General features: G+C 37.3%; 1 protein-coding gene across 6 annotated transcripts in view; it reads left to right on the top strand.

The window, feature by feature from the left end:
* Nucleotides 1–23118, top strand: part of LOC133529451 (5-hydroxytryptamine receptor 1-like) — a 165754-nt gene that overhangs the window by 25756 nt on the left and 116880 nt on the right. For 4 of the 6 annotated variants that reach the window (XM_061867163.1, XM_061867161.1, XM_061867158.1 and 1 more), the window contains exon 2: nt 14431–14455. The exons of the other annotated variants lie outside the window; for them this stretch is intronic. The gene's annotated coding sequence lies outside the window, so the exon portion shown is untranslated. The remainder of the gene's footprint in view (nt 1–14430; nt 14456–23118) is intronic. 6 annotated transcript variants of the gene reach the window in all.

Consider the following 23118-nt stretch of genomic DNA (forward strand, 5'->3'; position numbering starts at 1 on the left):
ATACTGAAATATTTCTGTATCAGTTAAGTCCAACCCACCTATTAGGGAATGCAGTTTTAAAAGTAGGAAACACTAAAAAGTAATATTAATTTAATTAAAAACACACATCACGATCAAAGAATTTCCCCAGAGACTAGAATGAAAATACACGTATAATTATATATTGCCGTCCGCGCAACACAATAGGGAAGTTCCTATTGTTAGGAACTTGTATGACAAGAAAGTTATGTCCTCATAACTTTCTTACTTTCTTTGCAATGGTGCATTTTTTTCGAACTTAGCGACTTTGACCTGTTATTAAGATAAGTCTTATCTTATAGTTTTCGGGGGCCCTTGCAGACTTTGACCCATAGGGATCTTTTGTGTAATTACTCTCTTAGGAAAGATCCGTCAACTACTCCAGAGCTTTTTCGACCATCTCCATATGCCGGATGATTTTTTTTTTTTTTTTTTTATTTATTATTACAAAATATATAAACATTACAGTCAACAAAAACCAAGGCGCTTATATACTAGAACAATTATATATATATACATTTAGATATTAACAATACACACAAATAATACTACTGTCATAACTAAAATTAAATTAAGTACAATGTCACCAAATACATTACATTACAAATTCATGCATTCGTTGTAAATTAAATTAAAATAAAAAGTTGCGAAAACTACATACAATTATTATTTAAATAAATTAAAAGTTTTCGACCAAATCCACCAACACTGTCCGCAAACACGTCTATATGTGGGGCGTCGATGGACATGGCATTGAGCATAGCCAGGGCCCTCGCGGTAGGGCGCGTTCCTGGCGCGGCGGGTGCGCACTGAGCTCGACGCGAAGAGCCGCTGCGGGCGCCTCGCCGGCAGCGCGCTCAGCCCCGCAGGACAAGGGCGCGCATTCGGCACAAATATACCCAATCTCTCTAGCACATATGAGTTATTTACTGTACCATTGAGAATTCCATAATAATGGATCAACAGCAGCAGTTTGCGTCTCAGGTTAAGAGTCCTGAGTCCCACCATACCCAGCACGAAAAGAGAGGGATACATATAAGGGTAGTAGCCGTAAATTCTCTTGTACATGTATCGCGCGAAACGTCTTTGAACCCTCTCGATCATTAACCTATACTTCTCCTCACTAGGGTCCCAAGTAATGGCTCCAAATTCCAGCTTGCTCCGGACATAAGCATTGTAAAGCATCATGGCCACAGTGGTATTTTTAAATTCCGCTGATACCCTCATTATAAACCCTAAGGTTTTGGTTGCCGCTTTGCACGTGCTAGTTACATGCTCTCGAAAGTCTAGCTCCACATCCAGAGCAAGCCCCAAATCCCTTACCTGGTGCACTCTTTCAAGTGAGTTATTCCCGAGATGATACGCAGAATGAATTGGAGAGCGAGCCCTAGTAAAAGTTATTATTTCGCATTTAGAGATGTTGAATGGCAACTTATTAGTTTCGCTCCATTCATTAACAGCGTTGATATCACTCTGCAGTCTAGCACAGTCTTCACTGCAGCTCACCTGCAAGAACAGCTTGAGGTCGTCCGCAAATAACAGGCACCTAGCGGCGCTGACGACCCTCGGCAAATCATTTATCATCAACAGGAACAAAGTCGGTCCCAGTGTACTCCCCTGACTCACCCCGGAACGAGTATAGTACGGCTGGGACTTATACCCGGCCATGGTTACGTATTGACAACGACGAATCAAGTAGTTAGCAAAAAAGTTCAAAAGCTTGGGCGAGAAACCAAGCTTAGCTAACTTTTGTAGTAGTATGTCGTTGTCAACTAGATCGAACGCTTTTTTAAAATCAAAATAGGCCGCGTCAACTTGCAAACGACGATCCATGGCTGTAGTCACATAATCCACAAAACATATGTGATTTGTTGTGGTTGACCGACCTTTTCGAAACCCGTGTTGGGCATCGTCAAGCAGAGGCTCTATTTGACATTTTATTTGCCTGTCGATAATGGTCTCAAAGATCTTGCCGAAGACCGACAGCACCGCTATCGGCCTAAAGTTACTTACTTCAGACCCAGCACTGCTCTTGGGCACCGGAGATACCTTCGATATCTTCCAGCAGGCAGGATAAGAAGACTGGTTTAATGCCAGGTTCATAATATACAAGAGTGGTTGTTCTAGAATGCAAATGCAATCCCGGACCAGAAACGGCGGGACAGAATCCGGGCCAGCCGCCGAACGTGGCTTAAGTTTTTTGGCCGCACGTCGCAGCTCCTGCGCATCTACACTGCTAACTGTAATATGCGTAGCGTCCACACCCTCGCTGTAACGCGCCGCTACCTCTGTGTTCAGCTGCGGCGTTTCGTGGTGAAATACCGAGCTGAAGTATTCAGCGAATGCGTCTGCGGCTTCCTGCCCGACTACGGTGCTATTTTTATAAGTATACCCCGTGCACTGTCTCCTGTCTTTTTTCTTGCTCTTAACATAATCCCAGAAACGTGCCGGTTGGGCAATAATACTACCCTCTATATTTTTGACGTGCTGCCTATATTCGTAAGAGATTAGTGTTTTCACGTGGCCCCTGTAGTACTTGTAAAGTTCTTTGTTGAACAATGTTCCGGTCTGTTTAAATTTTTTAAGGTGGAAATATTTGCTCCGTATATTTCTTATAATTTCGGGTGTATACCAGGCCGGATAGACGTACTTAAGGTTTGTTTGGTTTTTCGGTTTCCTTTTAGGCACATACGCAGAAATACACTCATTTAACTTTGCATAAAATATTTCCGTTGCTACTTCAACATCACCTGTCGTCAGTACATCGCCCCAATCAATCCCTGCCAGGGATACGTACAGGTACTCTAAATCTGCTTTACGGAAATCCCACTCCTGTACTGAAGGGCTAGTACTCATAGAGGGAGAGAATACCACGGGCGTACTGCGTGCGAACTCAAGCTCCACCTCAAGCGGCGGGTGGTAGTCATCCGCCGGTACCAGCGGCTCCAAATCACAGGACACTTTAACTAGCCCAGGCTCCAATCCACTCAATGCCAGGTCTAATAGCCCACCGTATTTATTAAGAATTGTGTTGTGTTGGTGGAATTGGCAGAATGTCATAAAAGTCTGGAATTGGTGTTTAACTGTCTTACTACAAGAGTTCAAATTAAAATCACCTAACACTAATACACGAAGGTCAGCGTATTTGCAAACAACGTTTTCTAGGCACGTCAGCACGGCTAGATATTGGCTATCCTTGTAATTAGGAGGGAGATAAACTACACAACAAATAAACTTAATATTTCTCCAGTGTACAATTGCGACTAATAACTCCATTTCATCTGAAATTCCATCAATGTCATACACAGGACGTAAAGTATACGAACTAGATGCTGCGAGCAGTACTCCTCCCCACCCGGCGTCGCGCGCACGGTCCTTACGCAGCACTGTGAAGCCTGGGGGAAAGAGTTCCGCATCGCTCACAGAGCTGGTGAGAAAGGTTTCTGTCAAAGCAACAAGTTCACACGGACAAACCAAGATATTCTTTGAAAAAGTTACCGTTTTTGTACGCAGTCCTCTCACATTCTGATAGTAAACAGAGATAGTTTTAGTAATTTTATTAGGTCTTGTTTTTCGGGCGAAAGTTCTGCACCCACGGTTTTATACAAATATCCTTCGGCCAGTTTTCACTTGCCGTAACACGTTCTACTAGCCTTGGCGGCACACTGAGTTTAAACGAAGCGTAACTACCTCGCGCTTTAAGAGCAGTGACACTACAAACACCACTATCAGTAATACAATCCAAATGTTGCTGAACTTCGCTTTCAGAAGTGCCTTCCTTCACATAGAAGAGGTGCAGGTACTGACATCTCTCAGCTGCTTGTAGAGAAGTGGAGGCCGCAACTGCCGTTCCCCGCATAATGCCTGAAAAAGAGCTCAGCGAACGCTTAGAGTCATCACCTTTATCAGTATTTATTTCAGCACTGCTCATGCCTTTTAACTCCTGGTGAATTCCCGAAACAGGTAACGTAGATGCCGCAACAGGTACAGCAGCGACTTTGCCGCAGTCGTGTATTTTCTCTGAAGGTTTACGATTCAAGGATGGCTCTGCGTTCCCTTTGTTAGACTTACTACTTCCATCTTTGTGGTTAGACATCTCGCCTGGATTATTTCCCGCCACACCTTTTATAGGGTTCCGCTGGTTCAGGTTGCTTGTTGTGGGCCTTTTGGAGCAAACTATTTTCTCCGGGACTAGAACAGACGTTGCCTGCACCGCACTGCTGCTATTATTTAATGTTGAGAGATGAGTAATAACTTTGTGGGGACAGGGGTCCGCTGCTGGGGCATCATCCTTAGTTAAGTTCGAGTGAACCGTACCAACCTCGCCCCTATGCATCAACAGTGTTTCAAGCTTAGCTAACCTCTTTACAATCTTTGTTATCTCGTTCGTGAACATGTTTGTCATGGCGGCGTTTTGTTCGACCCACATGATTTGCAACTCTTCCCGGATAACCATACGAATTGCGTCCACATTGAGGTCGTGCGTTGTAGGCACCGATGGTATGCGTCTTCTACGCGTCACGTTGACGTTTTCGTAACAGCTAACATCTGTAGCTAAAATACTTGAGTCGAACAAGTCGGTGCCACTCCCACTGGCTAGAGAGCCGGGGTCGTTCGTGTGGTGGTAATCAGTTTCAAAACTTGCTTTGATTGCGGTCGTTGGTGTCGTAAATTGTTGGCGAACGGGGGTCCCGTCATTGTTTCCGCGACGCACTTTACTTGTGCATACAGGGCACTGCCACGACATATCCAGACTAACTTTATTTTGTCTGAAATTTTCAGGCGTGATATTAACGCACTCGTAATGGTACTGTAGGTTACACAGAGTGCACCGTATCAGTTCGTCCTTTTCAATAATACGAGGACACGCGTGACAATTCATTTTTCCGCGCTCTTTTAAGTCAAAAAAATATATGAAATATGTACACTCAATTTGGAATTCACCCTTGCCAAGTCTGAGTCCAATACGGACCTGTTGCAGTTGTCTACTCAAACGCTATGCTTCTACCACTGAACGCAGCTTAATAGTAATTTAGTGTAGCAACACTCAGTTAGCTGTCAGTGACACTGAGGCCAATCAGCTGATAGGTGGTACCGTTACTGATCCGCAGAAGTACGTTGAGAGTGGTTTGAAAGACGAAGTTGGTGTTTAAAATCAAAACAAAACGGCTAAATGTGTTCCTCACCGTTAAAGTGCAGCTCCTGTTCGCCTCCTACGAGATGTTTATCGAGGCAAATTCACTGCAGGTAACTTAGCTCTTGATTTCAATACAAGTTTGATCCTCAGATAACTCTTCATCCGATTAATATTAAATGAAAACAGCGTAAGCTCTTATCATTAGTGTTTACATCATTTACATGATGGAGCTCATGGGTAGCATTTTGAATTCCTTTGGTTCCAGATAGGCTGCTCCAAAGTCCTTCATTCTTTGTCTGGCGAGGCCCTCGTATACCTATACCTACAACCCAGCTGGTCAGCTTCATTGCGCACCATGCGATCGCATTTTCAAAACCAAATTTGGCTTTGCAAGCCATATTAGAGCTTTCCATGTTTCCGAATAAAAACAGTTGAAGGAGTCGCCGTCGTCGGATACGGCGAGGAGGACTATACTTTCATTAATAAACAGTTTGACGCGCAGATTTTTCAAATCTAACTTTTAATAACAAAACCATACGAGTCAAAGCACGCGTCTTCGTAAATGTCACCATCTATAACGACATTTCACATTTGATCGGTATGTAATGGATGCCACGATATTACCCATCATTCTCGTAAAAAAATTCAGAATCCGGTTCAAAGCTGTTTATACCTGCAATGCATCGACAATTTCACTAATGAAGGCTTGACCGTATCGATTGCTATCGAGCTTTGATGAAGTCGCGTTCAATCCAATTTCGATTCCAAACGCTTTCCACATCAGAGTGACTTAGGCTGAGATCGCAAAATGAGTAATAGCTTTTGGTTAAGCAATAAGCATACTTGTAATTATTGTTGTGATGTTGCGATTTGAGAGTCTGAGACTTCTGGCCGAAGGGTGTGGTATTTCGGCGGTTCCCTGGCTATCTGTAAAATCCTACACCAGAATAGGTAACGTAGCAAAATGTATAATTTCAAGCTAACCTAGTCATTTAAATTATAAATAAATATTATAGGACAAATATGAATATTATTATAGGACATTCTCACACAAATTGTCTAATATATATATACATATATACTTAACAACGTGTATATTTGTTTGTTCAAAAATAAACATAGCTAATACCTCGTATTGAATAATATTTATGACGCAGCAAAAAAACTGTTGTGTCGTCAATATGACGTTTACTCTCTAACATGACATATAATTAATTAGGTGTATGTTTCCTGATAATGAATTATTTCTGTTTTTTTTTTTAAATAGATTACGACGTCAGAGGATTTGCCGAAAACAAGAGCTCACTTGAAGTCGATTTTAATTTAACAATATGTTGATTTGAACTGTTTTTGATACGACTTGACAATCATCTTAGTGATTGGCGCGCATCTCACGCAAAACTTTCGCTTCATGTTGCATGTATTAATTAGTGTGAGCGATCTTCGATATCAAAACGAGTTCAAAACCATAATTTTTTTTTTAATCCGAGTCGCCCCACTCACCCAAATCGGGTACCTGGGGGCCTAGCGCGACAACCGAAATTCGTAAATTGCGGGGATCTTTCTCTTTCACTCTCATTAAGACGTAATTACAGTGACATAGAAAAATGTCCGCAATTAACCCTTTATCAGGCTGATAGTTCAAAAATGAAAATCGAATGTCAGTCTTACTCATCGAAAATAGAACACAAGTTTGAAGTGCCGTATGTGGGAAATATATCTCCCTTAGCCTGGTAAAGGGTGAACTTCGATTTTCGCGGATGTAGCCCTGACGCGCTCGCATTAGCTAAGCGTTTCTTAAAAATATGCCGCTTTCATTAATTTTGTATTTTTTCATAAATTTTGTGTTATTTCTATTCAGCAGCACGATCAGTCTCTTTCGATCCTAATGTGATAAAATAATGACCCAGAGTTGTATGGCGATAACACAAAGGAAAGTGAAAACTGTATGGAAATTTTGGGACACTTTTTTTTCTCTTATAAGGATGAACAGGGCTCGCGATCTTGACTATAAATAATACAAAAGTGTCAAAAAAGGTCACATAAAAAACGGAAAAAGAGGAAACGCTCAGCTATAGGAATGCATGCATTGATTCGGTGAAAAATTCAGCTTAATTGTCGACTTGAGCGGGATTCGAGTCAGTTTTGACTGATGAATGAGAGTTCATTATTGACAATGGTTATAGTATAGGAGTATTTTAGAAGGAGACTACTGAAAATAGATTTGCATAAGAAAACGGAGAAAAATGTCATATTAAGCGTAATTTTAAAGCCGTTTTATGCCAATTTAATATGATATCTAGGCAAATGTAAAAAAGTGAAAATTGCATAAAAATATATCCAAGGTATAAATACAAGCACGTCCCTAAATAAAAATAGCCGTTGTAAATTTTCCTTTTTAATATTAAGTCAGGTAGCCTATAAAAGAAATCATTAATTAATGAAATCTATCTTAAATAAGCCGTTGTAAGAATGAAACAAATTGATTAAGCTGTTTCAATTTCGTTCTAAAGCCCAGCCTGCGGGGGGTGGGTACAATTTATTACATCATTCCATTTAAATGGGCCGATCCTGTTTTTGCAACTTGATATAGTTTTCATCTTGTTTTGATACGATCTCGACCGTGAGCGAAATCAGCCTTAGCGGATCATACTGAATCACTCATAGTATTCACGTGAGATTTTTCACGACTCAGAGTCAAAACCAAATGAATTGAGATAAAAACCATATCAAATTGCCAATATAGAATCAGCTTCATGGTATTAATGTTAAAATGCGCTGGTTCATTGATAGTACTTTATTGGATGGAAACAAGAAGAAGAATGCACAAATAAACAGAATGTAAAAAAGAACATAAACCAACAATAAAACAATAGAATTCAAAAATATAAAAAAGTATAAAAAGTAAACATCTTCTAAAAAGGTGCGTCGCCCACATTGCCCCCCTTTTTTATTAAAGAGGCAGCTTCACCAGCTTCCGCAGGGGCCGCCGCAAAATGCCTCCCAGGGTGTGCACGTCCGCAACTCGTGTGATACCATCAGGGCCAGGGAAAACAGCTGTGATGCGTCCACGGGGCCAGGAACCTCTAGGAGTATTGCCGTCCGCAATGAGCACCAAGTCACCGACTGCAATCTGGGGAACCTCACCTCGACCACGTCTGGGTATTAGTGTTGGTAGGTACTCTTTCAACCAGCGGTGCCAAAAATGCTCTGACAATCTCACGGCCTTATCCCAGCTAGTTCGTGACAGAAGGTCCGTTTCTGACGATGTCACTGGTATTCGACGTCCCGAAGAAGAATGCACATATAAACAGAATGTAAAAAAGAATATAAACCAACAATAAAACAATAGAATTCAAAAATATAAAAAAGTATAAAAAGTAAACATCTTCTAAAAAGGTGCGTCGCCCACACATGGTTTAAGGATAAAATAATAGAACGAAAAGCTTCAAGTGCCCACTAGGACTGGAGTGTATTCTAATTGTAAAAACCAATTATGAATTTGATCTGGATTTGTTATAGATATAATCTGTCAGTGTCAAAACTGACGTTTCTGGTTGAAGAAACTTTTGAGACGGAGAGATCATAATCTATAATAAAACCAAATCAAATTCATATCGTGTTATTGAAATCAGAATACACCTCCTAAACCCCCGCCCGACGTAGGTACCTACTGGACGTCCGACTTTTTTCGACAACGAGGTTTTTTGAAATAAAATAATTATGCTTTCCGACAAGTTAATCCATAATTCATAAGTTCGCGTTAAAGGCTTGACCTTAAAAAATACCTCGTATTTATGTTATAAATACTGTTTTCACAGAAACCAAAACTCTAATTGCCTACTACCAAAGAGAATTTGAAATATTACATAAGTGGATTATCAAAGAAAACTTTGTAGCCACAGTAAATTTACTGTCGTCTTTCGACTTTGATCCTTATTCTTTTACTGATATGTGTTCAATATGTTAAATATCAAAAAGTGGCGCCATCTATTAGATGAAAGGCCAAATGTATGGCGGGATCGTTTCGAGCGATGGCGCCACAACCTTTAGGCGATGCCCGGTAAGATGGCGCCACTTTTTGAAAGAATAAGGATCAAAAGCAAATGGCGTTCTAAAAGTTTTAATCATGTGTGGAAAGATGGCAGTAAATTTACTGAGATTACAAAATTTTCTTTGACACTCCACCTCTATTTCAAATCTCATTGCTACTACTACCAATACTGGGTCTTTCCTGTAACAAGAGCAATAAATTAAACTGTAGGCTGTACTCCTCAAACTCACCAACATTTGTTCAGCGACTTTTAAAAATAACTTATGTCTTGACCCTCGCTCCGGGTCGTTCCTGGCGCAGAGATTGTCCATCGCGGTTCAACGTGGAAACGCGGCAAGCGTAATGGGCACCTTTGCGCCGGGAACGATGCGGGGTGGGTTGTTCGAATAGTTTTTAGGGTTTAGTTTAGGTTAAGTTTAATTTATAATGAATGTATTCCCTAGTTTTTAAGTATTTTGAATGATTGTAATTTATTTTATTTTTTAATTATATCTAATAAACGTGTTTTACTTATGTCTTAATTTTTATTACACATTGAAGTTAATTCTAAGACGCAATGTGTTGCGAATTTTGTTAGGTTTAAAGCATGACAAGAAACGTCAAAGACACTGATGTCAGCGTACATTGAAAATAATATTAAATTTGTATGAAAAAGATAAAATCTAAAGATATCGTAATTTTTAAAAGGTGTTAATCAAAAGTTATATCGTTTTAGGAGTACAATATATGATTTAATTATTTGCTCGTATTACAGGAAACACCCGGTATATCGTTTGTAAGATTTTTGAAATCCAGGATATAGGATCAATCCATGCCTCCTTTTTATATGGGTAATGCCGTATGAGCATTCTAAATATTTGTTAAGGCCCTACCTACATAATAGGTTCTAAAATTATTATTACAGTGAATGCTTTAATTTTAAAAAGATAAATTTTCATTAAGTTTCAGTGACGGTGATCGTTTAAAGTAAGAAGTTTTCAATTGAATCAGTACCAAAGAAATATACTCATTTTTTCCAAAGAGCAAAGTGTACCAATAATTGGCTGCTCAATTTAAAGTTACATACAACTTCTGAAAGTCACGAACTCAATTACTTCAGATAAGTTTGACATCTGTTAGTAAGGATTGAGATTAATGATTTTCTTGATGTTGGCTTAGTTGGGTCAAAATTCTTTTTCGTTGTATTGTTTCTGACCACTCCGTTACGCTTGTATTTGTGTTTACTATCAAATAAATATGTAAAAATAAAAATTGAGTATTGCATGTCTATCTAGCTGTACATTATAATTTACATGAGAAAAAAATAAAAAGAATTTTCATCTCATACAAAAAGCTACACTCTCACATTTTTTGGGGACAAAAAACAAGATAACGAGAATAATTTTGACCCAGTTGCAATCTAATAAATAATAATAATAAATATTATAGGACATTATTACACAAATAGACTAAGTCCCAAGTAAAACAAAGTAGCAAAACAAACAAAACAAATGTTAGGGATATTTAGTTTTTATCGTACAAAAAATCTTTTTTTGCTTGCGATTACATTAGGTAATAAGGTGTCTGCAAAAATGACTCCAGCATGTCTTTAGAGCTCCTCTTATGCTATTACGCTCTAATTTATAGAAGATATTTATATACCATGAACATTCATATTTCATTCCTAGATTATTGTTACACAAAGAAATTAGAGCAAGTAAAAGTTCTTTATACCAAATTTCTAGTCGCTTTATTTTCTAGCAATGTATACCTGTATCATGTTCATTTATCAAATATCAAACATTTATTCAGCAAATAGGCCACAGGGGCACTTTTACATGTCCATTTTTACAAACAATAAAAATTAAAAAAAAAAAAAACAATTACAAATATGGAATCGATGAAATAATAAATACTTTATTAGAGATGTATACTGTCTCTAAATATCAAATTACACAAAAAAAACTATGATAAAAAAAATAAAACCATGTTCATTTATAAATATAATTTAAGACGAAAGTGGAGGACCCGCAAAAGCACCTTTTCATACAAACGTAATCCTCATTCTCCTATCTGGATATTAACATTATTGAAAATATTTTGACACAATTTATTATATATTAACAACAGCTATGAAAAAAATCAAACCAATTGATTTTTTTCAATTTTTATTCAGGTATTATAGAAGTTGGGAAGCTTTTAAAATGGTGTATGAAATCTGTTTTTCGCTCCTAATTTTTATAATAATACTAAAATCTAAAAAATTCAAACGTAGGGGCATAGCTAAGGTTAATATACATCAAATTATGTAAAAATATATTCCAAAATGTAAATATCCAGAGAGGGAAATAGTGACTACGTTTGTATGAAGGATCGGCTATCCTCTTTCCTCTAAAGAATGTCGTTTTAAAATGAGAGCGCAACTTCGATTGTATGGGAGTGAGATTTTGGCGACGGGTTCATGTGACTCATAAAGTTGTAAAACGTTTTAATTGTTATGACTCAGCGAAGTTTCAGGAAAATTTAATAATATTTAGTAAACTCGATTGTTGAATTCCATTTCTAAACCCAGAAATTCATGAATTAAAACTCTTCGCCTGTTAAAAATGAACCTAATGCTTTACATATTAAAGTCTATTTTTGCGCAATTGAGATTTACGAGGTTTTGAAACCAGGCGAACAATCAAGCATCACAATGTTATTGTATGTAACTTTTAACAAGCACCCGCCACGCTTCAATCTATTAAATTTCTAAGTACTCTACGAGTTTAAACGACGGAATATAAATTGGGTCTTACTCCATTCAAAGAAGGATGTTTTTGTTAAAACTTTCAGTTTAATTTGCTTTTAAAATGTGATAGATGTTGGTACATCGAATCAGTATCGAATCAAATGAATGTTATATTGTCATAAAAAAATAATTATATTTCCAAGTCATGTCATGTAAATTTTATTTCCAAAAAAGAAACGTATTAAAAGATGTTGCAGTGCATCTGGTGTGAATCATTAATTGAATATGAACGAACATTCAAGTTTATTTTTGAGCTACCGAACGAAATGTCATGACGGAAAAATGTATTTCCTTAATACCGGAACGGGTGAGATTTTTGTCGGTGTGCTAAGCCCTAGTTTTCCAAAGCCCGTGGGGCTCCACAGCTTTGAGTTTCTTTAAGTATCCATCCAAAAGACAGATATACCATAGGAGACCGAAGAGCTGATAGATTTGCGCTCAACGTATGAGTATAATAATCCTGGTCGTTGTAAGCAGAGCATGATCGAAAGGGAACTGCTTTGAAGTTACTCTATTCAAAATTCTTGCGACAAGGCACCGCAAACCATGGCGCACCTGCTGGATTGCCCCGCGTCCCCGCATTCCAGCTCTGAATCTAACCTGAGAGATGCCACAGTCCGGGCTATCAGCACCGCTGCTTTCTGGGCATCCATTTTTTAGGGTTGCCTCGATACGAGAGAAGAAGAAGAATCCAGCGAGGAGATGCTGCCAGGGTTTTTAGTACTATAGCGTAGAGGCTATTTTAGTGTTATTTTAGATTTACCTTATAAGTAGTATTCTTAAGATATTGTATGTATTAAAATTAACTTCATCGACTGGTCTATAGAAGCCATAAAAAGAATTTTCATTCGATACTCGACCCGCGCGAAGCTTATCTAGATGAAATAGGGGTAAATAATAAAGTGACAGGTATTTACGTTTACTGTCGAAAGTAATGGTTTTTCTCTTTAATGTGTTTGATTGTATCGCATTATGCAGTGTGGTTATTACCTACCCTTGTTTTATTTCTAGCTAGGTTAATGCCGAAAGTTATACATATTAACATCGAACCTACTATTCTCGTAACATGAGGAAAAAATGACCCACAAATATTATAAACAATACATACGATATTCCACTTCAAATGAAGTTAGTTAACGGGCTCCCGGCGGTTTACATCGATTTTTGACTAGTTTTGAGTCGTTACTCCTACATTTGCACTATAGATAGAATTCTAAGACAAACGGCTATCGGTTGTTTAATCTTTTATCTCCATTCTGGTCTGCCGGATTTTGATAGAAATAAACACTTTTTTTTAAGCATTGTATAAAACAATATTTTTTTCGTTACTCGATTGCTATGAAGGATTTTCCATGTACGAAATCTACATATTTGAGTTCGTCTTCGATGTCTCTAAAAAGTGGTCAGAGATTTTAATTTTAAACTAATTAATACAAAAGTTATGGCTAGTAAACCAGTTTTTTGGCCTAAAATTGTTCAATTTTGATGCCAAATATCTCGAAGACAATGAACTTCAAAGTAAATATGTGACACTATTCTGCTTACAGCCGGTGCTGTTAATATGATAAGCTACAAAAAAAACATTAGAAAACTAAGGGATTCAGATCGAAGGTCATTGGCGTTAGGAAGGGTTTGGCGTCGGCGGCGTTGGTCATTGGCGTTAGGGCTTAAGTGGGTATATTTTATAAGTTATCTTTTTTCAAAATAATAAATATCCTTTGTCAAAAATATGTATACACCTTAATATATGGGCAATAAGGTGGTATATACATATTTTTGTGACTTTTTTGTACCTATCGAATTTACAGACTTTTTTTTTTGTAAAAGCAAAATAAAAACTGAGCTTTGATTTTAAAACTAGAATGAAAGAAAAAAATTTAAAATACTGATCTAAAACCATTCCTTCCACTGTTAGGATCGCCTGTTTCATTTCAATAAATGAACTTTCATAATTTAGCCCACGTTGCCCCGGCCTTGATCTGGCGTGTGCATTCTGATAGCCCGTCACTCCTGCATGCTCCATTTCCCGGCAATCATCCCAGTTTCCGAGCCCAACGATACACAAAACGTATGGACATGTCTTATTTCTCTATTTTCATTTAAATATGGTAAACAACGTATACGTTCGTTATATACTGTATATATCTACTGACAAGTAACTCAGTCTAAAACTTTAAACATAAACTCTAAAAACTCTAAACTGGCAGAGCTACATACATAGACGTAGTCGCTGAACGAGCCATTACTATTATTAATATCCCACGCAGGCAAAATTACCTGCGTCTAGTATATAAGTATATTAATTCTGTACGGTACGAAATCATCTATTTCAGCAACTAAATACTGATTTTTTTTTTCAATAATTTTAGGTACAGTTTCACAATCACGATGAAATATCAGTTTTAAATTGTATATAAGCGTACAAAAATAATTGTACCATTTTTTTTACAGATATCGCAGAGCAACTCAATTTATGGTAAGGGAAACCTAATAGGGAAACAATAGACATCTAAACAATTATATGTCTTATAGTTACTAATAATTAATGTAAAGAATATAAGTTCATATAAAAAATACAATGAGAAAAATTAAATCTTATAGTAACAAGGTAGTCTAAAGATGGAAACCAAAATAGAAAACATCGTGAGGTGGACTAATCTAATCCCAATTATTAATTAATTATTATTATTATTAATTATTATTGGGATTAGTCCGGTTTTATAAAGCCAATTTTACCCTCTGGGTTGGAAGGTCAGATGTCAGTCGCTTTCGTAAAAACTAGTGCCTACGCCAATTCTTGGGATTGGTTGCCAAGCGGACTCCAAGCTCCCATGAGCCGTGGCAAAATACCGGGACAAACTCGAGGAAGATGATGACGAGCTACTCGTAGTAAACGTTTGTGTTTGAGAAAAAAGCTTACTCCAGTTCGAAACTCTGTCCATATAGAATGTCGTTGGCATGCATTAATTTTCTCCAGCCAACAAAACGTGTCATGACAACATAGTCATTTGCATAGGTGCCAACGACATTCTCATAGTCACATGAACGAGTAAAACCAGCGAACCGAGACCCGGAGATGCGAAATAACTATATGCAAACGAAGATATCTTTTGTATTGGTAAATCTCTATTCGGGAATGACCTTTGGTGGTGTGCTATTAGTAATAGACTTCTGGCTTCAGAGGGATTTAATAGTTGATTTTGTGACCTAAAATGATTGTTTGCATGTCGTGAAATTAAGTCTGCGTTTCCCATCCTACCTGGGGGCCGATTTTCGATTTCGTCTAATTTCCTTTAATTTATCTCGACTACTAGGCATTTAAATTCTACTACTATAATTGAAAACTACCACTGGTCAATACCACTAGATTCCCAATTTCTATTGCTCATATTTTAAAAATATCAATTCGCTGTTTTCCACAGATTTTCGAGTGACGAATTCGAGCGCTCGAAATTTAAAAATCAGCTCGCTGGGCTACCATTTAGGGTTACATTGCGACTGCAGCAGCGTTCCTAGTGCAGCGTAGCAACAGCTGAAAATGGACAATGTCACTGTCAATCACAATGATAAAATGAGTGACGGATTAAACATTCTAATCGCGACTTGAATGGACAAAACATAAAGGGGCCTACTGATTACCAGTTCGCCGGACGATATCAGCCTATCAGTTATTCGCAAAAGCTGACAATCGCGAATAACTGACAGGCCGATATCGTCCGGCGAACTGATAATCAGTGGACTCCTTAAGGTTAGCCGGCTGGAAAATACGAAAAGCTGCATTATGGAGAAATGGCGGGCTGTTATATCTTGGAATATATTGATCCAAAATCAAATCAAATCTGGATTCAATATTTCCAACGACACTTGATATTTATCATTTCGATTTTGGTCGCGTTTTTATTTTTATTTTTGTCAGACAATATTGTTTATTCTTAACCTGTAGTGGCAACAACGATAACGCAATTTTTCAAGGAAATTGACTTGACATCGCCCCCGCTTCGTCGCCGTCAACGCTTCAACGCTTTAGCAATATCACAGTAACAGCAATGTTACGGTCGCCATCCGAATCTATATATTATAAATATTTGGTGGGGTGTGAAAAGGGAGGTAGAATTTTGTATGGGGAATCGATAACCGCTGAACCGATTTATGTGAAATTCGTCTACATCTTTGATTTAGTTGAAAACGACACCGAACTTAGAACCCAAACTTAAACAATTATTAACTTCAGTACCCCTAGTGTAACTTTGATCGACATCATAACGTGACGAACGCGTTTGAGTTAAGTCTCATTTTGTATAGGATTTTGAGTTTCCAAAACGTCCCGCTTGGCGCGCTCTTTCGAAATCCAATACAAAATGAGACTAAACGCAAACGCGTACGTCACGTTTGGAAATCGAATTTAGTTACACTAGGGGTACAGAAGTTGCCTACGCTGAAAAATATCCCCACCACTCATACATCTCAGGAAACCAATGACGAACAATGCCAAAGAAAATCTTTTATTCAGACAATGCCGTATTTGACGTTTTTATGCCTTCTGCAACCACTACTTATAATTTAGTCAGACCTTCTGCAGTTTGTGCTTGCGTGTAATAGACGTTTAATAGTCTAGCCCACTAGTCGGTTTTAATCGTCAATTTAGGCTAGTGTTACCTAGCAAAGAGGAGGTAATTGTAATGAAAAAAAAATAATTTTCTTGGAAAAAAATTATAGTTTTCTCCCAGCCTACCATGAATAAGTTTAACTCCATAAATACTGCACGCCAGTCTCATAATTGTTTATATGTGTATAATTGTACATAATTTCTGAAAACGTCAGAAACAATTGTCTGATAATATACAACATGCTGTCATCTATAAAGATAACTACTGCACTTCAGTACCCCTAGTGTAAATTTGATCGACATCATAACGTGACGAACGCGTTTGCGTTAAGTCTCATTTTGTATAGGATTTTGAGTTTCCAAAACGTCCCGCTTGGCGCGTTCTTTCTAAATCCAATACAAAATGAGACTAAACGCAAACGCGTACGTCACGTTTCGAAATCGAATTTAATTACACTAGGGGTACAGTAGTCTGATTAATCAACTGCGCTACTTATAAAAAGGCGTATTTTTTATAGTAAATCTATGTCAGTTAATACCGTTCGAAGCTAAAGATAACTACAAAACTACCGCCAACAGAATCGATTAGTAGTGATAACATGAAGTAGCTTCTAACTACCTACATAATAATGACTTCCACGCAAGAACGGCTGTTATCGGCCTTTGGGTCTGTTTACCCATTTGCTACGAAGTGCCAGATAATATATCTTATACCCAGCGTCGAATGATGACATAAGACAGTAAATTTTTGTACGGAGCAGCTCTCACAAAAAATGTTTGTAGACATTTTTTGGAAGTTTAGCACATTCATTTGTTTAGAGTCTAGAATGCGGATTTTTTTTAATAATCTCAACCAAAAGAGGGATGAAAGAACTGTTATAGAGACCATCATTTTAATCGAGAGGTAAGACTGTTATAGTCTGTGTCTTTAGGAATTTAAATAAAATGTAAAGGGCTTATAGCAGAAAAAACTCCAGAATAATTAATATGAGACGTGTAATCTGTCTTGTGATACAAGAATAAGTAAATGACATTCAAATTTTGACAATATTTATGCAGTTTCTACCTGTGGAAACTTGTAACTGGCTTACTATTTCTATTTTGCAATCTATTTTGTTACTCTAGCTGTAAGTTTTCCTATGAATTAAATGAAATAAAATAAAACAAATATCTAAATAATATCAGTGGCGATTGACCTCTGTGGCGCTGTAACATTTATGCAGGCGCGTCATGGGTCTGATTTTGACCCGAACTCAATATGTTTTTATATTGTCGGGTACTTTTAAGTTAACCAGCCAAATATAAAACTGATCTGTCCTTCATCGTTCTGGATTTATCCTATTTCATTTAGTCGCATAATATTTTCTTCTGCCCTAAAATGGCTAAATATTCGATCTCGTTTTAGGTTCTTTACTAGGGCGAAGTAATACCAAATATTGCAAACCTAAATTACAATTGATTAATGAAATCATCCCGATATATTCCTATTAACAAAATAGCACGATTACAGCAACTTTGTTGTCACGTTGAGTAAGTAATACATCGTAGTAAAACTTCTGTAAAATTTGGCACATGGAGTTCAATTGACTTGAAAAAAAAAATGCCCAATAAAAGACTTACTGTGGCTTGTTTACATTCTTTTAAATACCTAAAGAAACAGACTATAGTGTGTGACTGTCTAGGGTGCTAGATGGCGCTGTTCCTTGAATGAAAATATTCTAGTTCGCGCTTACAAGATTTTTTTGGAAACCTAACCACCTCATGCATTAAAACTGTTTTTTTATGTGAGAATTGTATGAACTCGTACTAAACGTTAAAAAAAACTTTAATACCTACGTGATTGATGATAGACCTTTTATTAATACAGAATTTTTCAGGTTTTCAAAGAAAAAACTCGATCTACTATTTTAGTCATACTATTTAATTTTGAACGTGGTGTGCGACTTATATAATATTGTAATTTTCTATCTCCATCGTAGGGGGGACCAGTTGACACAATTATAACCCGTAACTCGGTTACTGTAATATAAAGTTAATCGAGAGAGACCGCTATCAGAAACACTCCTGGTAAAATACCTACATATTTAACTAGAAAGTTAAAACCAAGTCGGAGTCAGGAGGTTAAGATAAGTGTTTAATGCGCGTATATTAAGGAAAGCTATATTAAAAGAGAATTCTTGACAATGTCAATCGACCCCCTATGATTCCCTAGTGGGGGAAAGTAAAGCTCACAGACTCCGTTGGTTGGGCCATCTTGAGAGGATGGATGAAGATCGGAACGTAAAACGAGCGTACCTGAGTCGCCTAGCAGGAGGACGTCGAATCGGACGCCCCAGGTATCACTGGAGCGACATATGGTGGAGGCGGATCTGCGCGAACTTCAAATCAACAATTGGCGAGAAGTCGCACAGGACCGAAAAAAGTGGCGTTGTCTTGTATCGGAGGCCAAATCTCATTTTGGATCGCTGAGCCAACGGAGTAAGTAAGTAAGTATTCGATTCGAAATTCCAGCATATTTTTTGGATTCAGACTGTGAGACCAGTGAGACTGTTTAGTATTGTGGCGCCACATTTCTGTCGACTGCATTGCTGTAGCAAATGTCAAAAATCATTGATTAATCATTGATTGATTAATGACATTTGCGCAGCAGTTCTGTTGCAGTCTAAATCTGAATGACACCTTTACTGGTTATCCACGTAATGCTTTAATATGCGCGGTCAATATACATAAACCCAGGCACTTGTAAACTAAACAGTATTGGAAATTGCCGTATTTGCGTCTAGGGGCTAATAAATTATAACCGGGGTCAGATGTTAATACGTACGTACTCGCACCTGCAAAATTTATTGATACGATATCGCGTTTAGTAATCCCAAAAGTATCAACGGCTGTTTAATAAAGTATCTTTTTTTATTTCACTCTTCTTCCTAGTGACAAGTCGAAGTACCTATAAAATACACTTAGCGGCGATGACAACGGTTTTGATTTTATGGTTATTAAGATGGTCCAAAAGTTTCGTAAAAGTACCGTACCAGCATTATTGCAACAGTAATGTCAAAATCGATATTGCTGCTTAAATATATTTTTGACGTTTGCGGCAGCAATGTAGTTGGCAGTAATGTCACGCTGTAATACTGCAGCCTTAATGCTGTTGTGGCCTGTATCCGAACGGTACCTTAAGAGGTAAATAAAACCCGCTTTCTGTTTGTTACCAACCACTGAAACCACTTAGAATCTGCTCAAGAACGGGCCCAGGATGTTGATTCAAAGTATTTCAACTGGAGCGGCAGATGACTAATGGAATTACGTCGCGTTATTTGTATTTGAACAAAATTGTAGTAATAAGTTAAAGTCGGGCTTATTACTACAATAAATAAATATAAAAAATAAATAAATATTTTATTATGGATGATTTAAATTTTTAATTTTTGAAAACCTTTCCCATAAAGTAAATTTTATATTTTTGCGGTGCGCTTTTTTGTGCTTTTCAGTCACGAGCGCTTTGAATTTAGTGGACTGTATGACTGGTTTGCGGATGTATAATAGCGAAAGGAAAATAACGGGGAAATGGGAAATTCACACTCACTTACTTGAAAAAAATGTCCGTTTTTGGTTAGCTGGCACGTGTTTTATTTGACAATACATCTCATCAAAGGCGATCAAAGGTTGATAATTAACCGTAGCGTTAGGTTTTTGTTGAATTAATCGCGAGTTATACATGTCCAAGACGCGTTCAAAATCAGACCGCAACTGGTCTAAACCGGCGACATTATTTACAAACAAATTGCGTTGTATTTCATCTTGTTGCGCCGTAAGTGATAAGGCATAAATATTTTGTAAACGCGTAAAATACGCATTACGTTTACCTTCAAGGATGACAAGTTCACCGGGGCCGGTGATGGATGCATCTTTATCATCGGTCATGTTCAAAACTTGTTACTAAGCGGCAATTTACAACAAATATACCTACAGTAATTAATAATAATAACGATATACAGAATACAGAAAGCGGTGGTAATTATTCAATACGGTACCAAATTACACCTTAGTACAAATGAAATAAGAGCGAGTAGAAATGCTAATATTATTTCGCGAAATTTAAACAATTAAGCAACGAAATTTATGAATCCACGTATTATAAACGACAAATACGCGATTTGCAATTTAAAAGTATTTAAAGCGCGTAAAATTATAAAAAATAATGCGGTTTGCGGGAAGAAAGTCGTAACTGTATGCGATACAAGTTGCGCTTACGACCTTTTATATGAACTATGCAATCGAACAATCGTGAACGAACGAACCTTCAACTTTCGGGTAGATATGATATAACTACCTATGCAAAATACGTGTGTTTGAGCGAAACTAATGAAATCTTGAACAACTGCGTTTCGAATGGTAAAAACTAGGTATTACACTTATACTTATAATGCCGATTTGCGGGAGCGAAAAACGAAATATCAAATTAGGTACCTACTAGCGGTGCGGGATTGACAAATGAATGAAAAAAAGTAGAAAACCTAATTTGATGAATCAAGCATAAAGTAAGTACTTAGCCCAGATTTATTTCGAAGTGAATAATAAGTAGTGTGATATTACTGTTATTTTAAATATTAAGTAGCTACCTACTTTAGGAATAGGCGTATCACTTGAGAATTAGATTGCAAAACTAATTGAACATCCAGTTCGAAAGGACCAATTCTGAATCTCACCGTTAAATGGTAACAATTCAATAGCGGGCAACTTATGCTTTACGGCATAAGATTGACTTTTTTGTACCTCATTCATATTATCCTTTATGTTATAATGGTTAGGTATAGAAAAACGGTGTTATGCGATATCAGTCTGTGCGTTACAAACTGTCAGCAGCAGATACATTTGTTAAAAAGAAAACGTAAATTTGAAGTCGTACTTATTTAATCTTAGCACGACCGCTGACTTCAGATGCCTTCACTCGTGCAATAGATACTTATGTAAATTAAAATTCCATCAAAAAAAGGTAAAATACTCCAGTTTGAGCAAAAGGATGAGATATTTAAATTTGATTGTTATTGGGTATATAACATCTAGTGAATAACTATGACATATAATTATTGTTATCCAATCAACTAACTAACAACATGTTATCATCATTGGCCACAGCATCTTGACAGATGATTGCAGCGACAGGTTATTAAGAAGAAGAAGAAGAGGTCCGTGCGCCGTCGGAGATCGGAGGTGCGGCACATCTTTTCACGGCAACAAAATTATACTATCATGAACACCAGGCTTCCTCCTTAGTGAATAGGCCCCAATTAACTTTAGACTCTTTTTCGATTTGACAGAGTTAAATTTATACTGGTATTTTTCTATACCCGGTCGTCAGGAGCCATTGGTCCTTATATAAATAAATCGTCATCGCTATATCTGAAATAATGAACATCTGATGAAATCCATTACGTCAACGTAATATCACAGGATGAATACCTGCTCCAGTTTTAATATCCCATCGACCCTCTGCAACCCAGAAACATGTTATATCCCGTCCAAAAGCGCTCTAAAGATACATTTCTAAGCCTTTGTCCGCCCTCGGCGCTGTGTAACCGTTTCATTTACGGCGGTTCTTCTCGGATATTCTTATAGCATAGGGGGAAATTATTTCAGAAATGCTAGTATACAATTTTTAACCGACTGATTTTGGTATATTTAGGGGCGGCTGGATGAGTAAGTTACCTAATGTTGACTTGTAGACCTAGATTTACTTATTTTATATTAGTGCTTATATGCAGCTACGTCGACACAACATCAGTGTGTGCGTTAACTCCTGTCGACATACGCTGATGTTTTCCTGACCGGCACAATATCCCCTCGAATTCGGAAGTGAGTTCATATTTATATATCTCTAACAATGCATCAGTGTCTGACAGAAGTCAACATATAGGTAGTGTTGAAAATAGTATTTTATACAATCGTGATTCATATAATGTCGTACCTTCATTAGGCCACTCAGCAAATTTTTACTTTTCGTCTGGCGTTTGTCGATGTACAATTGTCATCTTGGATAGCCCCCTGAGCTGACAAAGAATAATGACTATAATGAGTTGACATACAAGAATAAGATGATAAACTGCTGGGCATTTAATAAAAATATTTGCTATGAAAAGATGGTTGAAAAATGCTCTAAGCCATCCTTTAATAACTTTTATCTACATCCATAATTATGATAAGCTCCCTTCAATATATTTAGAAACGATATAATGTATCTGTGGTGGCATCGTAAAGTTTACTTTAAAGTATCGATTTCCCTACTTTAAAGCGAAAATCGATACTTTAAAGTACCTAAGTAGTTTTTAAATTCTAAATTTGAGTTCACATTCAAATTTAGAACTTGTCTGAGATTTGACCTCTATTCTAATATCAGTCAAAATTACATTTTATTCGAAGTAAAATGTCAATTGCAAACAATTCTAGAGTCTGTGCGGAAAAAGAAGAGTCGTGGAATGTATATAGGGCCTAATACATTCCACAACCCTTCTCTTTCCGACAGACTCTACCAA

Source organism: Cydia pomonella, chromosome 21 (genome assembly GCF_033807575.1).
Source record: "Cydia pomonella isolate Wapato2018A chromosome 21, ilCydPomo1, whole genome shotgun sequence".
Classification (NCBI taxonomy): domain Eukaryota; kingdom Metazoa; phylum Arthropoda; class Insecta; order Lepidoptera; family Tortricidae; genus Cydia; species Cydia pomonella.